This window comes from Cylas formicarius, unplaced genomic scaffold, assembly GCF_029955315.1.
Source record: "Cylas formicarius isolate icCylForm1 unplaced genomic scaffold, icCylForm1.1 PGA_scaffold_12__32_contigs__length_19106922, whole genome shotgun sequence".
In the NCBI taxonomy this organism is placed as follows: domain Eukaryota; kingdom Metazoa; phylum Arthropoda; class Insecta; order Coleoptera; family Brentidae; genus Cylas; species Cylas formicarius.
Window position 1 is genome coordinate 3,545,023 of NW_026844225.1, and position 16,610 is coordinate 3,561,632.

Here is a 16,610-nt window from a genome sequence, read left to right on the forward strand (position 1 = left end):
TTTTCTCCTTCCACCCGGAATTTTTAGCTTTAAATCTCGCTAAAGCCTTGGAAGCTAATACTTTATCTGCCTCGTGACGTTTGTTTAAATCACTTTCCGTTGAATAGGCGATATCGTGTTGTTTGCATGCATTGTCCAAACCGTTTATGCCGGAATCGTTTTTGGCGAGACGTTTTTCAACTTTTGTACCGGGGCCGCACCAATTATACCCCGGAATATGCATTTCAAAAGGCAATTTGTTGATTACCGTATTTAATAAACCGTTACCTGATGCGTAACATTTCATGCTGACGATCGTGTGTGTTCGTTTTGTTAGTACAAACTAATATAAAAAGTTTGTAAGTCATCTATTTTATATCATTATGAATAGTACGGTGTTTTAGAAAACAATCACATTATGAAACTTATTAAACAAAGTACTACATTAGATATTGAAAATAATACGTTTCACGAAAAATCTTACAAGAGGCATGGTAAATTGTTTCCCGCAACAATAAGATGTATTATCGTGGGTCCTTCGAATTGCGGTAAAACTAACGTGATGATTAATTTAATCGAACAGGAGAACGGTGTAAAATTTGAAAACGTATACATTTATTCGCGATCTTTGAACCAACCAAAATATATTTACCTGGATCAACTGCTGAAATCAATAAAAGGTATTCGATATTTTACATTTAACGCCGGTGAAAGCATTATGCATCCGTCGGCGGCTAAACCGAACAGTATTTTCATTTTCGACGATGTAGCGTGCGACAACCAATATGTCATACGCGAATACTTTAGTGTGGGACGACATAATAAAATTGATTCGTTTTATTTATGTCAAACGTATGCTAAAATACCTAAACATCTTATAAGACACAATGCTAATTGTCTCGTAATTTTCAAACAAGACGATTTAAATTTGAAACACATATACAACGATCATATCGGTACCGATATGACTTTTGAACGTTTTAAAGAAATGTGTGCTTTATGCTGGAACGAAGCGTTTAGTTTCCTAACTGTATTTAAAGACTGCGATATTAACCAAGGAGGTCGATATAGGAAAACATTTGATTGCTTCATACATTTCTAATCGTCCTATCGCGGCGGCGGCGGCGGCGGAAGCTGTTTCGACCTGTTCAGGAGCTGTTCAGACCTGTTCAGAAGCTGTTTAGACCTGATCAAGAGCTGTTTTAGACCTGTTCAGGAGCTGTTTAGGTCCCCGATCAAAAGTTGTTTACGCCTGATCAGAGAGAGCTGTTCCTATAAAGGTTATTCACTAGTGGTTCTACATTCAGAACGTAACTTGCTATAGACGGTGATATCGAGCGCTATGATCAGTCAACAAAATGATAAAGTTTTGAAAAAACGATTAATTTCTAAACGTAAGGATATAAGAAAAAAACTTGAAGAATTAAAACGTGGTGAAATGATGCAAGAGACAATGTTTAAGCCTATTACAAAACGATTGAAAAATATCGAGTCTTCTTTGCAAAATTCAACAAGAACAACAACGCCAGCAACCACGACGACGAAGACGACTCTAGTAAGTGATGTAACACAAACTACTCCAAAGTATCATCCTCCCGTAAAAGTGGAGGAGCCCGCCGCCGCCGCCGCCGCAGCAGCAGCAGCCGCCGCCACAGCAGAAGAACAAACTTTACCACTATCAGTAATTCAAAAGAAACGAAAAATATTGCCTAGACAGTTATCATTTAATTCGACTCCTATTAGTAATTACGATTCACCGAGTGAAATGAAACAATCAATTATAGATGAAATTGATTCAGATTATGAAGACAACGTAGTAAACGTAGACAAGGAATCTACTAGTCGATTTGAAGATATCGGACCAGTGTCTTTTATTGAATATTTGGATCAATACGATCCATTACCACGGAAATATATTCGAGAAATGTACGAAGATACCGAAAATAGAGAGTTTGATCACAAGTATGGCGTTAGAATGGATAAAAGTACTGAAAAATTTTTTATTGGTAACTCACAAGTAGATATTCAAGGATCAGATATTTATGTTCATGGTAAACGGTACAGAGGTACTCAAGGTTTATACGAATTGTTATTTAAAAAGTATCCTAACAATAGTTTATTTAACGAACAAGACAGGGAAAATTATAAACAAATTGTATACAAAACGAACGCTCACAAAAGACATTATAAACCCAATGCTCAAATTGACGGAAGTAAGCTCAAAAAATATAAAAATATTATTGCACCAACAACAACAACTGGGGGAAAGGGTTTAATGACAACAATGGAAGTGACACCCAATAAAAAAGATTACATTTATTGGGACGATCCAAATGAATTAGTCGATCGATTGCGTCTACTCGTATCGTCACAGTCTGCAGGTCATACGGGTCACTTAAATGAGATAAATTCGCTAATTGAAGAATTGCGCGAAGCCGATATTATAGAATGAAGCCGTCGAAATTTATTACGGATGCCAAGCGACAAGTTGTCGAGGAACTTCATAAACCTGCTCGTATAAACTTTAAACGTAGAAAAACTATAATTAAATCTTTATATGATCTGTTTCAAGCTGACCTTATCGAAATGATTCCGTACGCAAAACAGAATCGTGGATACAAATACATACTAATTGTAATAAATTGTTTTTCTAAATTTGTTTGGGCGCTACCTGTAAAAAATAAGTCGGGAGCGGAAGTGACGAGAGCTATGGAAACAAATTTAAAGTCCACCAAAAAACCAAAAAATTTACAAACTGACGCTGGAGCTGAATTTTTTAACAAAGACTTTCAAAATTTAATGAAAAAATATCATATCAATCATTATAATGTATTTAGCGAGAAAAAGGCCGCTATAGTGGAAAGAGTGAACCGTACCATAAAAAATATAATGTGGAAAGAGTTTAGTCTACGAGGAAACTATAAATGGATCGACATATTATCGGAAATTGTTAGAAACTACAATAATACACATCACAGCGTAATTAAAATGAAACCGGCCGATGTTATAAAAAAGCACGAAAAAAAGCTAATGGAAACGGTGTTTAATCGAATAAAAATGACAAATCTTAATACCAAATTTAAGATTGGCGATCGCGTACGAATATCGAAGAGGCGAGGTGTTTTCGATAAAAAATACCAACCAAATTGGTCAACGGAAATTTTTACGGTAGATAAAGTTCAACTAACCAATCCCACTACGTATTTATTAAAAGATGAAAATAATCAAAATATTCTCGGTGGATTTTACAACGAACAATTGCAAAAAGTGAAGTTTCCAGACGTTTATCTAGTTGAAAAAATTCTCAAAAGGAAACGCGATAAAGTGTTTGTAAAGTGGTTGGGGTTTGATAACAAACACAATAGTTGGACAGATATAAATAATGTTGCGTAGGTGTGAGGAAGATTCAGTTGCAAATTAGTAGTGCTCGTAGAACATTTAAAAAATTTTTATCCTCGACGTTCAAGGATTTCAGTATAAACAGAGCGATTATATCGTTAGAGAAATCGCAATTATAAACTTGTCCAGTGGAGAAGTATTTCATAGAATGGTAAAAACACCTTGTCCGTATAACTGGTTCACAGGTGAAATTAGAAACCATCTTTTGAAGACCACGAATCGTGTCCACGGACTATCCTGGGATGAAAAAGAAGATGAGACCTGTCTACCTCAAGAAAGTATAGTTAGTTTTATTAGAAACATTGTACAAAATAACTATATCTATGTTAAAGGCAGTTGTAAGGTAAACTATTTAAAATCACTGCTTTATTACAATGATATTGATATTGTCGATTTACATGACATTGGATGTCCAAATTTTAAAAGTTTAAAAGAAAATAACCAGTATAATTTTCATTGTAATAATCACTTTTCTAATTTCTCTAATTGTGCCAAAGAAAATGTACTATTGCTGAGAAATTGGTATATTAATAAAAATTATCTTAAAAAATGAACTTGTTGTTTTATTAACTTTAACCATAAGAACAATTAAAATGATTTTTATCATGTGATGGAAAAATTAAACAAGTTATAACTCGAATATTTTTTTATTATTTTTATTTACTAAGTAACTAAAAACGATTAATTTCTAAACGTAAGGATATAAGAAAAAAACTTGAAGAATTAAAACGTGGTGAAATGATGCAAGAGACAATGTTTAAGCCTATTACAAAACGATTGAAAAATATCGAGTCTTCTTTGCAAAATTCAACAAGAACAACAACGCCAGCAACCACGACGACGAAGACGACTCTAGTAAGTGATGTAACACAAACTACTCCAAAGTATCATCCTCCCGTAAAAGTGGAGGAGCCCGCCGCCGCCACAGCAGAAGAACAAACTTTACCGCTATCAGTAATTCAAAAGAAACGAAAAATATGGCCTAGACAGTTATCATTTAATTCGACTCCTATTAGTAATTACGATTCACCGAGTGAAATGAAACAATCAATTATAGATGAAATTGATTCAGATTATGAAGACAACGTAGTAAACTTGTTGTTTTATTAACTTTAACCATAAGAACAATTAATATTATTTTTATCATGTGATGGAAAAATTAAACAAGTTATAACTCGAATATTTTTTAATATTTTTATTTACTAACTACACTAAATTTTTGACTTTCAAACTCTTCCGCGTCGTCGTCTAAAACGAAGCAAAAATCTTCAACTTTGCTGGTACTGGGAGTGGTGGTAGTCGTCGTCATCGTCGTAGTGGTGGCTGATTTTAAAATTCTGTTTTCCAGAATTTTTATTTTCTCTTCTTCCGAAGCCGGCTTGAATTTTTTAGCCGGTACGGGTTCGTCCTCCTCTATGGCAGCCGCATAAAAATTGACGTCCGAGAATTCACGCATCCCCTTCAATAACAATTGTAATTCTTCCTCGTCATCGGCCGCCACTCTCAGGTATCGGACGGGAAGATTTTTTAATTTTCCCTGAACCGTTTCATTCTTCGGTGAATATTTCAAATACAAGTGAACTCTCTTGTTCACAATCTTCACTTCTTTCCTCCCATACCTATGATAATTTGATAGATTTTTAGTAAATTATGGAAAACAAAACAATGAAGGTGACAGACTTACCTGAATAAATTTTTTAAAAATACCGCCAGCATCTTGTTGGAAAGTCTGGCGGGATCCGTTGACTCAAAAATTAATGTTGACGGAGTGTCCATAGTCGTTGTGTACAATGATTCCTTGTCGTAGAGTTCGATATATTTATATGCATTTATTTTTTTAAATTGTTATCTATCCTAAAATTCCCACTTCGTCAGCACGATAATAACACAGTGCATTCATAATATTAAAAGCGATTACGTTATATTTATCAATTGCGCAAAACATAATAGTTTTGACCCTAACCCCGCTATCCGATAAAAGCGGTAAAATTCTACAAAGTGATATTATTTATCACATACGCGTCTATTAGAATAGACAAAAAAGTCTGCTGCGTATAAGTAAAAATGTCTGAAATCAGTGAGTTGAGTGAAAAAACGCTGATGAAAATTAAAGAAGTTGGTGGGTTAATTAAAACAAAACATGAATATTGCAAGTGGATAAAATTTCTGAACAGAAACAATTTAATTTTGAAAAAATATTTAAAAAGTGTATCGTCATCGTCGACAGACAGAAAAGCGGTGGCAAAAATAGAATCAAATTTAAGTCTTTTAAAAAATTTCAAAGAACAATTCAAACATCATAAAACAGTTAAAAAAAAATAATGCAAAATTAATTTGGGTTGATAACGAGTCTTGCTTTAAAAATCGTATTAAAACGGGAGCAATAGTTAATTTAGATATTAAAGATCCTATAATATTTTTTAGCAAGGCGTTTAGATCATTCTCTTGTCAAATAAAAAAAGCCCTTCGGGAGTCCCTAATTAAAGTTAACGTAATATTTCTTGCAGATTTTGTAAAACCACAAACGGGCGAAACCGATGTAAAACATTTTTCCACCAAAAATCGCGTCATCGATCATAATACCGATTTGAAAGAATTTTATAGTAATTATATTAAAAATAATATATTAACAAAATTAGAGGATTTTCAAGAGAGGGATTCTGGTTGGGCTCTTCACCGGATTCTACAATTAAAAGTTAACATTAATAATTATACACCGATAAATATCGGTCTTTCAACTTATGTATCGATGCCAAAATTTATTATTAATAAAAAAGCTGTTCTTAATATTCAAAATAACGATGAATATTGTTTTCTTTGGTCTATCGTTGCCGCGCTACATCCTTGTCGTACAAATCAAAATCCGCGTATTACCTATTCATATCCTCATTTCAGTGAAGTTTTAAAATACGATGGCATTGAATTTCCAATCAAATTAAAAGACATAAAAAAGTTTGAAGAAATGAATAATATTTCCATAAACGTTTTCTCATTAGAAAAGCGGGAAATTGTACCGGCGTGTTTAAGTCAATTCTCTTATTTAAGAACGGTTAATTTATTGATGCTTCCCACCGATATAACCAATGATTACGACGACGACGACGACGACGACGACGACAACAATAATCTCTCTAATCACATTAACAATTTTGAGACAGTTTTTCATTTCGCATTAATTAGAAGTTTATCACGGTTATTATCGAAACAAAGCGGAGATTCGACTCATAGCAGATTTTATTGCTATCGGTGCTTAAATCATTTTTATTCACAACAAACTTTAAATAAACACATATTTAGTTGCAGAAAATTAAATAAAACCAAAATTACGCTCCCGACTGAACAAGAGAAACACGTAACATTTTCGCATTTTAAAAATAAAGAAAAAGTACCGTTTGTTATTTACGCGGATATCGAGTGTATTTTACAAAAATACGAAGATTCCGCTGCGACGGGAAACATTAAAAAATATCAAAAACATATTCCTTGTAGGATTTCTTATTATCTGTTGTGCAGTTACGATAATAATCTTTCCAAATTTAACTTGTATACGGGTAAAGATTGTATGAGCTGGTTTTGTCGACAATTACAAGAACTGGCCCTACAATTAAATCCTATATTTAACAATGCTGTTTCAATGACACCTTTAACTGAACATGAAAAAGAATCATTTTATACATCAACCACATGTCACATTTGTTCAAAACCATTTACCGAAAATGATTTAAGAGTAAAAGATCATTGTCATTTCACGGGAAAATATCGAGGAGTTGCTCATTCTTCTTGCAATCTTAATTACAAGGACGATCATATGATACCCGTGGTATTTCATAACTTAGGATACGATCTACACTTTTTTATTAAAAACTTGACAACTGAAATTCCCGGTTCGGTAATATTACTACCTCGTAACAAAGAAAAATATATATCGTTTACAAAATATATCGAAAACACGAGCGTTAATTTTCGATTTTTAGATTCGTTCAGATTTATGGCTAGTAGTTTGGATAAGTTAAGTTCTTATTTAGACCCTAGCGAAAAAAACATTACTAGAAGCTTTTGCGAAAATCTCGAAGAATTTCAGTTGTTACGGAAAAAGGGAGTCTTTCCGTATGAATATCTAGATGATTGGGAAAAATTGAACGACGTCGAATTGCCCCCGATTGAAAATTTCTATAGTAAACTTAGAAAATCCGGTATTACGATAAAAGATTACGAGCATGCCAAAAATATTTTTACAACATTCAAAATTCAAAATTTACGGGAATATATGGAATTGTATTTGAAAACAGACGTACTATTATTGACGGACGTTTTCGAAAATTTCAGAAATGTATGTCAAAAAACGTATGGCTTGGAATGTTTGAAATATTACACGGCACCGGGTCTGGCATACGATGCATGTCTTCTCATTTCAAATGTTCAACTAGAATTAATTACGGACATCGATCAATTAATGATAATCGAAAAAGGAATACGCGGTGGAATTTCACAATGCAGTAACCGATACGGTAAGGCTAACAATAAATACATGGAAAACGATTATAATCCAGACATTCCTTCATCATATTTAATGTATTTCGATGTAAATAACCTATATGGAACGGCAATGAGACTACCACTACCGACGGGTGGGTTCCAATGGATCGATAATAACGCATTTTATTCTATCATAAACACGTCGGACGATTCTGACGTTGGGTATCTTCTTGAAGTAGATATAGAATATCCTACAATACTTCACGATATCCACAAAGATCTACCTCTATGTCCGGAACGTTTGATTCCACCAACGGGTCAAACAAAACAGCCGAAATTATTGACAACATTGTTTGATAAAAAAAACTACGTAATACATTATAAAAATCTCGAACAGGCTCTTCAGTTAGGTTTACGTGTTACAAAAATTCATAAAATATTACAATTTAACCAATCTCCGTGGTTGAAAACCTACATTGACCTAAACACACACTTGAGGCAGCAAAGCAAAAACGAATTCGAAAAAAATTTTTTAAATTAATGAATAATGCCGTTTTCGGCAAGACTATGGAAAACGTTCGGAAATATAAAGACGTTAAACTGGTAACAAGTTGGTCGGGACGATACGGTGCAAAGAGTTATATTTAAAAACCAAATTTTCATAGCTTAACAATTTTCGACAATGACATGGTTATCATTGAAATGAAGAGATTGAATATTAAATTTAATAAACCCGTTTACGCTGGTTTTAGTATTTTAGAAATTTCAAAAACATTTTTATACGATTTTCATTATCATTATATTATACCAAAATTCGGCAAGGATGTAAAACTCTTGTATTCAGATACAGATTCGTTAATATATAATTTTTACGTTGACGATATTTATAAATGTATTCGAGAAGATATTCATAAATTTGGCACTTCTGATTATCCTCCCGATAACATTTATAATATTCCTTTGGCTAATAAAAAAGTTTTGGGATTGATGAAAGACGAAAACAACGGTAGAATTATGCACGAATTTATCGGATTAAAATCTAAAATGTACGCGATAAAATTATATTATTCAAATGTAGAACGAGAAAAATCTTCTAACAAAAAAGAAGTAGAAACTATTAAAAAAGCCAAAGGTATTACCGGTTCGTCATTAAAAACAATCACTTTTGAAGACTATTATAATTGTCTGTTTGTTAAAACTCAAATGTATACCAACGAACATCTGTTTCGTAGTAAAAACCATGAAGTTTTTACGGTAAACCAAAGGAAAATTGTTTTAACACCGTTCGATGATAAGAGAGTGGTTAATTATATATTTACTGATACATTGCCTTGGGGATATAAAACAAATTAAATTTTATATTAAAAAAATATTCACTTGTTTTAATTAATACAATTTCATAAGCAGCAAAAACTCACTTGTTTTATCATTTTTGTTTTAATTAATTCAATTTCATAAGCAGCAAAAACTCAACAATTTTAAATAAGACATTATTAAAAGGTAAGAACCTATTTGTTTTCTGTAGTCATAATTTAATACAATTTTTTTCACAGCATTCTAACGTCGAGTCACTGAAAATTTGCGTTAAAGTGTTTAGTCAAGTACGAAGCAGCAGCAGCCATGAATAGTGATCGTTACGTAACAACAACAACCGAAAAAAAAGTGAAACAAGATGTTTCGGAAAACTCCAAAGTCTACTACTATTACGGTACCAAGTACTGTAATAGCTGTAACAAATCTTTTTGCTTTTGTGAAGAATCCATTAAAAATCATCCAATATGTAATATAAAATATTGTTCGCAATCAACAAGTAGTTCGAACAATATAAGTTTATATTGCGACGAAGTTATTCCATCATCGTCGTCGTCGTCGTCGTCACCACCAGCGGCCAAAATAACAAGGATTTAGAACATACCCTATAGAAGAAGAAGAAATACGTTGTGGTGTTTAGCAAATTTATATCGGATGTCAATACTTTGTAAATGTTTTCAATAAATCATCAATTTTATCGGTGCACATTTATTTAATTGTATTCACCTCGACAACCTTTTTAGATATTATTTTGTTTTCTATTCAAACTTATCAACGTAAATGTTTTAAATAAATCATCAATTTTATCGGTGCACATTTATTTAATTGCATTCACCTCGACAACCTTTTTAGATATTAATTTGTTTTCTATTCAAACTTATCAATGTAAATGTTTTAAATAAATCATCAATTTTATCGGTGCACATTTATTTAATTGCATTCACTTCGACAACCTTTTTAGATATTAATTTGTTTTCTATTCAAACTTATCAATGTAAATGTTTTAAATAAATCATCAATTTTATCGGTGCACACTTATTTAATTATATCGACCAGCGCGCATACACGACGACGACGCGATAACGTGCCGGCCCAGTTACGCTAGGGGAACAGCGCGCGCGTCGGCGGCGGCGTTTATCTCCGAAGGTTCGAGGTTCGAATCCCGCCCGCGCGAGACATCGGCTCGGCTCTCAAAAATTTCTCACCCCCGCACCCCCACACCCCCCGTAGTTCCGAAAAGGCACTACGAAATTTATTTTTTCTACGAACCCCTTTTTTTACCGGGGTACAATTGCCAAAAAGGCACTAGCGACTATGACGTCATAAAATGTTTTTTAATCAGTGACACCACTTTTTCCCCAAGGGGAGGCGCCAAAAAGGCACTATGACGTCACACCTCGACACAGCTGTAATTACCTTACCCACCCCCAGGGGTCCCCGTACACCTGTGTACACCCTAATGGTGACAGTTTCCACTTCTTCGGCGTGACCTTTACTTCTTTTACATGACCCCCCTTACGAAGAACTGGCTTTGGTACACTGCTGATGGAAAATGCCATCGGTGACCTTGAATCGTCACAGTCCCGCGTTAGAATAACTACTTAGTCAGACGCCTTAACCGACAGACCCAGGCTAAATCTGTTTGAAAGTCGAACTATTTCTGGTGATGTGCCAAGCGTTGAAATATAAGGCCATTATATTTTTATAAATTTATGTACTCAATCCCCATATCTGAGAAAAATTTCTGGTCTGAGCTGTTAATTAAAAAATATATATTTCAAGCGAAACAATGGCCGTTTGCAGTAGGTAGGTTTCGAATCTACGCTGCCATGGAGAATCTTATTTCTAGTCAGACGCCTTAACCGACAGACCAGGGCTAAATCTGTTTGAAAGTCGAACTATTTCTGGTGATGTGCCAAGCGTTGAAATATAAGGCCATTATATTTTTAAAAATTTATGTACGCAATCCCCATAATTGACAAAATTTTCTGGACTGAGCTGCTAATTACAAAAATTATATTTCAAGCAAAACAAATGGTCGTTTGCAGTAGGTAGGTTTCGAACCTACGCTGCCATGGAGAATCTGAATTCTCGTCAGACGCCTTAATCGACAGACCAGGGCTAAATCTGTTTGATAGTCGAACTATTTCTGGTGATGTGCCATTTGAAATATTGTTTTAAATGTATGCACTCAATCCCCATCATTGACAAAATTTTCTGGACTGAACTGCTAATTACAAAAATTATATTTCAAGCAAAACAAATGGTCGTTTGCAGTAGGTAGGTTTCGAACCTACGTTCCCATGGAGAATCTGATTTCTTGTCAGACGCCTTAACCGACAGTCCAAGGCTAAATCTGTTGGAAAGTAGAACTATTTCTGGTGATGTGCGATTTGAAATATAAGGGCATTATATTGTTTTAAATGTATGCACTCAATCCCCATAATTGACAAAATTTTCTGGACTGAGCTGCTAATTACAAAAATTATATTTCAAGCAAAACAATGGTCGTTTGCAGCAGGTAGGTTTCGAACCTACGCTGCCATGGAGAATCTGATTTCAAGTCAGACGCCTTTACCGACAGACCAAGGCTAAATCTGTTTGAAAGCCGAACTATTTCTGGTGATGTGCCCTGCGTTGAAATATAAGGCCACTATACTTTTATAAATTTATGTACTCAATCACCATATTTGAGAGAAATTTCTGGGCTGAGCTGTTAATAAAAAATATATATTTCAAGCAAAAGAATTTCCATTTGCAGAAGGTAAGTTTCGAACCTACGCTGCCATAGAGAATCTGATTTCCAGTCAGACGCCTTTACCGACAGACCAAAGCTAAATCTGTTTGAAAGTCGAACTATTTCTGGTGATGTGCCCTGCGTTGAAATATAAGGCCACTATATTTTTATAAATTTATGTACTCAATCCCCATATTTGAGAGAAATTTCTGGGCTGAGCTGTTAATAAAAAATATATATTTCAAGAAAAAGAATTTCCATTTGCAGTAGGTAGGTTTCGAACCTACGCTGCCATGGAGAATCTGATTTCCAGTCAGACGCCTTAACCGACAGACCTGGGCTAAGTCTGTTTGGAAGTAGAACTATTTCTGGTGATGTGCCATTTGAAATATAAGGGCATTATATTTTTATAAATTTATGAACTCAATCCCCATAATTGACCAAATTTTTTAGGCTGAGCTGCTAATTACAAAAATTATATTTCAAGCAACACAATGTCCGTTTGCAGTAGGTAGGTTTGGAACCTACGCTGCCATAGATAATCTGATTTCTAGTCAGACGCCTTAACCGACAGACCAAGGCTAAATCTGTTTGAAAGTCGAACTATTTTTGGTGATGTGCCTTGCGTTGAAATATAAGGCCATTATATTTTTATAAATTTATATACTCAATCCCCATATTTGAGGAAAATTTCTGGGCTGAGCTGTTAATTAACAAGTATATAATTCAAGCTAAACAATGGCATTTTGCAGTAGGTAGGTTTCGAACCTACGCTGCCATAGAGAATCTGATTTATAGTCAGACGCCTTGAACGACAGACCAGGGCTAAATCTGTTTGAAAGTAGAACTATTTCTGGTGATGTGCCATTTGAAATATAAGGGCATTATATTGTTTTAAATGAATGCACTCAATCCCCATAATTGACAAAATTTTCTGGACTGAGCTGTTAATTACAAAAATTATATTTCAAGCAAAACAAATGGTCGTTTGCAGTAGGTAGGTACCGAACCTACGCTGCTATGGAGAATCTGATTTCTAGTCAGACGCCCTAACCGATAGACCAAGGCTTGATTTATTTGAAAGTCGAACTATTTCTGGTGATGTGGCATGCGTTGAAATATAAGTCCATTATATTTTTATAAATTTATGTACTCAATCCCCATATTTGAAAAAATTTCTGGGCTGAGCTGTTAAATAAAAAATATATATTTCAAGCAAAACAATTTCCGTTTACAGTAGGTAGGTATCGAACCTACGCTGCCATGGAGAATCTGATTTCTAGTCAAACGTCTTAACCGACAGACCAAGGCTAAATCTATTTGAAAGTCGAACTATTTCTGGTGATGTGCCATGCGTTGAAATATAAGTCCATTATATTTTTATAAATTTATGTACTCAATCCCCATATTTGAGAAAAATTTCTGTTCTGAGCCGTTAATAAAAAATATATATTTCAAGCAAAACAATGGCCGTTTGCAGTAGGTAGGTTTCGAACCTACGCTGCCATAGAGAATCTAATTTCTAGTCAGACGCCTTAACCGACAGACCAGTTCTAAATCTGTTTGAAAGTCGAACTATTTCTGGTGATGTGCCAAGCGTTGAAATATAAGGCCATTATATTTTTAAAAATTTATGTACTCAATCCCCATATCTGAGAAAAATTTCTGGGCTGAGCTGTTAACTTCAAAATATATATTTGAAGCAAAACAATTTCCGCTTGCAGTAGGTAGGTTTCGAACCTACGCTGCCATGGAGAATCTGATTTCTAGTCAGACGACTTAATCGACAGACCAGTTCTAAATCTGTTTGAAAGTAGAACTATTTCTGGTGATGTGCCATTTGAAATATTGTTTTAAATGTATGCACTCAATCCCCATCATTGACAAAATTTTCTGGACTGAACTGCTAATTACAAAAATTATATTTCAAGCAAAACAAATGGTCGTTTGCAGTAGGTAGGTTTCGAAATTACGTTCCCATGGAGAATCTGATTTCTAGTCAGACGCCTTAACCGACAGTCCAAGGCTAAATCTGTTGGAAAGTAGAACTATTTCTGGTGATGTGCGATTTGAAATATAAGGGCATTATATTGTTTTAAATGTATGCACTCAATCCCCATAATTGACAAAATTTTCTGGACTGAGCTGCTAATTACAAAAATTATATTTGAAGCAAAACAAATGGTCGTTTGCAGTAGGTAGGTTTCGAACCTACGCTGCCATGGAGAATCTGATTTCTAGTCAGACGCCTTTACCGACAGACCAAGGCTAAATCTGGTTGAATGTCGAACTATTTCTGGTAATGTGCTATGCGCTGAAATATAAGTCCAATATATTTTTATAAATTTATGTACTCAATGCCCATATTTGAGAAAATTTTCTGGGCTGAGCTGTTAATTAGAAAATATATATTTCAAGCAAAACAATTTCCGTTTGCAGTAGGTAGGTTTCGAACCTACGCTGCCCTAGAGAATCTGATTTATAGTCAGACGCCTTGAACGACAGACCAGGGCTAAATATGTTTGAAAGTCGAACTATTTCTGGTGATGTGCCCTGCGTTGAAATATAAGGCCATTATATATTTATAAATTTATGTTCTCATTCCCCATATCTGAGAAAAATTTCTGGTCTGAGCTGTTAATAAAAAATATATATTTCAAGCAAAAGAATTTCCATTTGCAGTAGGTAGGTTTCGAACCTACGCTGCCATAGAGAATCTGATTTCAAGTCAGACGACTTTACCGACAGACCAAGGCTAAATCTGTTTGAAAGTCGAACTATTTCTGATGATGTGCCATGCGATGAAATATAAGGCCATTATATATTTATAAATTTATGTACTCAATCCCCATATCTGAGAAAAAATTCTGGTCTGAGCTGTTAATTAAAAAATATATATTTCAAGCAAAACAATGGCCGTTTGCAGTAGGTAGGTTTCGAAACTACGCTGTCATAGAGAATCTGATTTCAAGTCAGACGCCTTAACCGACAGTCCAAGGCTAAATCTGTTTGAAAGTCCAACTATTTTTGGTGATGTACCATGCGTTGAAATATAAGGCCATTATATTTTTATAAATTTATTTACTCAGTCGCCATATTTGAGAAAAATTTCTGGGCTGAGCTGATAATTAAAAAATATATATTTCAAGCAAAACAATGGTCGTTTGCAGTAGGTAGGTTTCGAACCTACGCTGCCATAGAGAATCTGATTTCTAGTCAGACGCCTTAACTGACAGACCAGGGCTAAATCTGTTTGAAAGTAGATCTATTTCTGGTGATGCGCCATTTGAAAAATAAGGGCATTATATTGTTATAAATTTATGCACTCAATCCCCATAATTTCTGGCGATGTGGCATGCGTTTGAAATATAAGACCATTATATTTTTATAAATTTATGCACTCAATCCCCATATTTGAGAAGAAATTCTGAGCTGAGCTGTTAATTAAAAAATATATATTTCAAGCAAAACAATGGTCGTTTGCAGTAGGTAGGTTTCGAACCTACGCTGCCATAGAGAACCTGATTTCTAGTCAGACGCCTTAACTGACAGACCAGGGCTAAATCTGTTTGGAAGTAGATCTATTTCTGGTGATGCGCCATTTGAAAAATAAGGGCATTATTTTGTTTTAAATTTATGAACTCAATCCCCATAATTGGCAAAATTTTCTGGGATAAGCTGCTATTTACGATAATTATATTTCAAGCAAAACAATGGTCGTTTGCAGAAGCGAAACTATGCTGATAGAGAATCTGATTTCTAGTCAGACATCTTAAATGTGCCATGCGTTGAAATATAAGGCCATTACATTTTTTAAAATTTATATAGTCAACCCCATATTTGAGAAAAGTTTCTGGGCTGATCTCTTAATTAAAAAATACATATTTCAAACAAAACAATGGCCGTTTGCATTAGGTAGGTTTCGAACCTACGCTGCCATAGAGAATCTGATTTCTAGTCAGACGCCTTAACCGACACACCAAGGCTAAATCTGTTTGAAAGTCGAACTATTTCTGGTAATGTGCTATGCATTGAAATATAAGTCCAATATATTTTTATAAATTTATGTACTCAATCCCCATATTTGAGAAAAATTGCTGGGCTGAGCTGTTAATTAGAAAATATATATTTCAAGCAAAACAATTTCCGTTTGCAGTATTTAGGTTTCGAACCTACGCTGCCATAGAGAATCTGATTTATAGTCAGACGCCTTGAACGACAGACCAGGGCTAAATCTGTTTGAAAGTAGAACTATTTCTGGTGATGTGCCATTTGAAATATAAGGGCATTATATTGTTTTAAATGAATGCACTCAATCCCCATAATTGACAACATTTTCTAGACTGAGCTGCTAATTACAAAAATTATATTTCAAGCAAAACAAATGGTCGTTTGCAGTAGGTAGGTATCAAACCTACGCTGCCATGGAGAATCTGATTTCTAGTCAGACGCCTTAACCGACAGACAAGGGCTAAATCTCTTTGAAAGTCGAACTCTTTCTGGTGGTGTGCCATGCGTTGAAATATAAGTCCATTATATTTTTATAAATTATATTTCAAGCAAAACAATGTGCGTTTGCATTAGGTAGGTTTGGAACCTACGCTGCCATAGATAATCTGATTTCTTGTCAGACGCCTTAACCGACAGATCAGGGCTAAATCTGTTTGAAAGTAGAACTATTTCTGGTCATGTGCCATTTGAAATATAA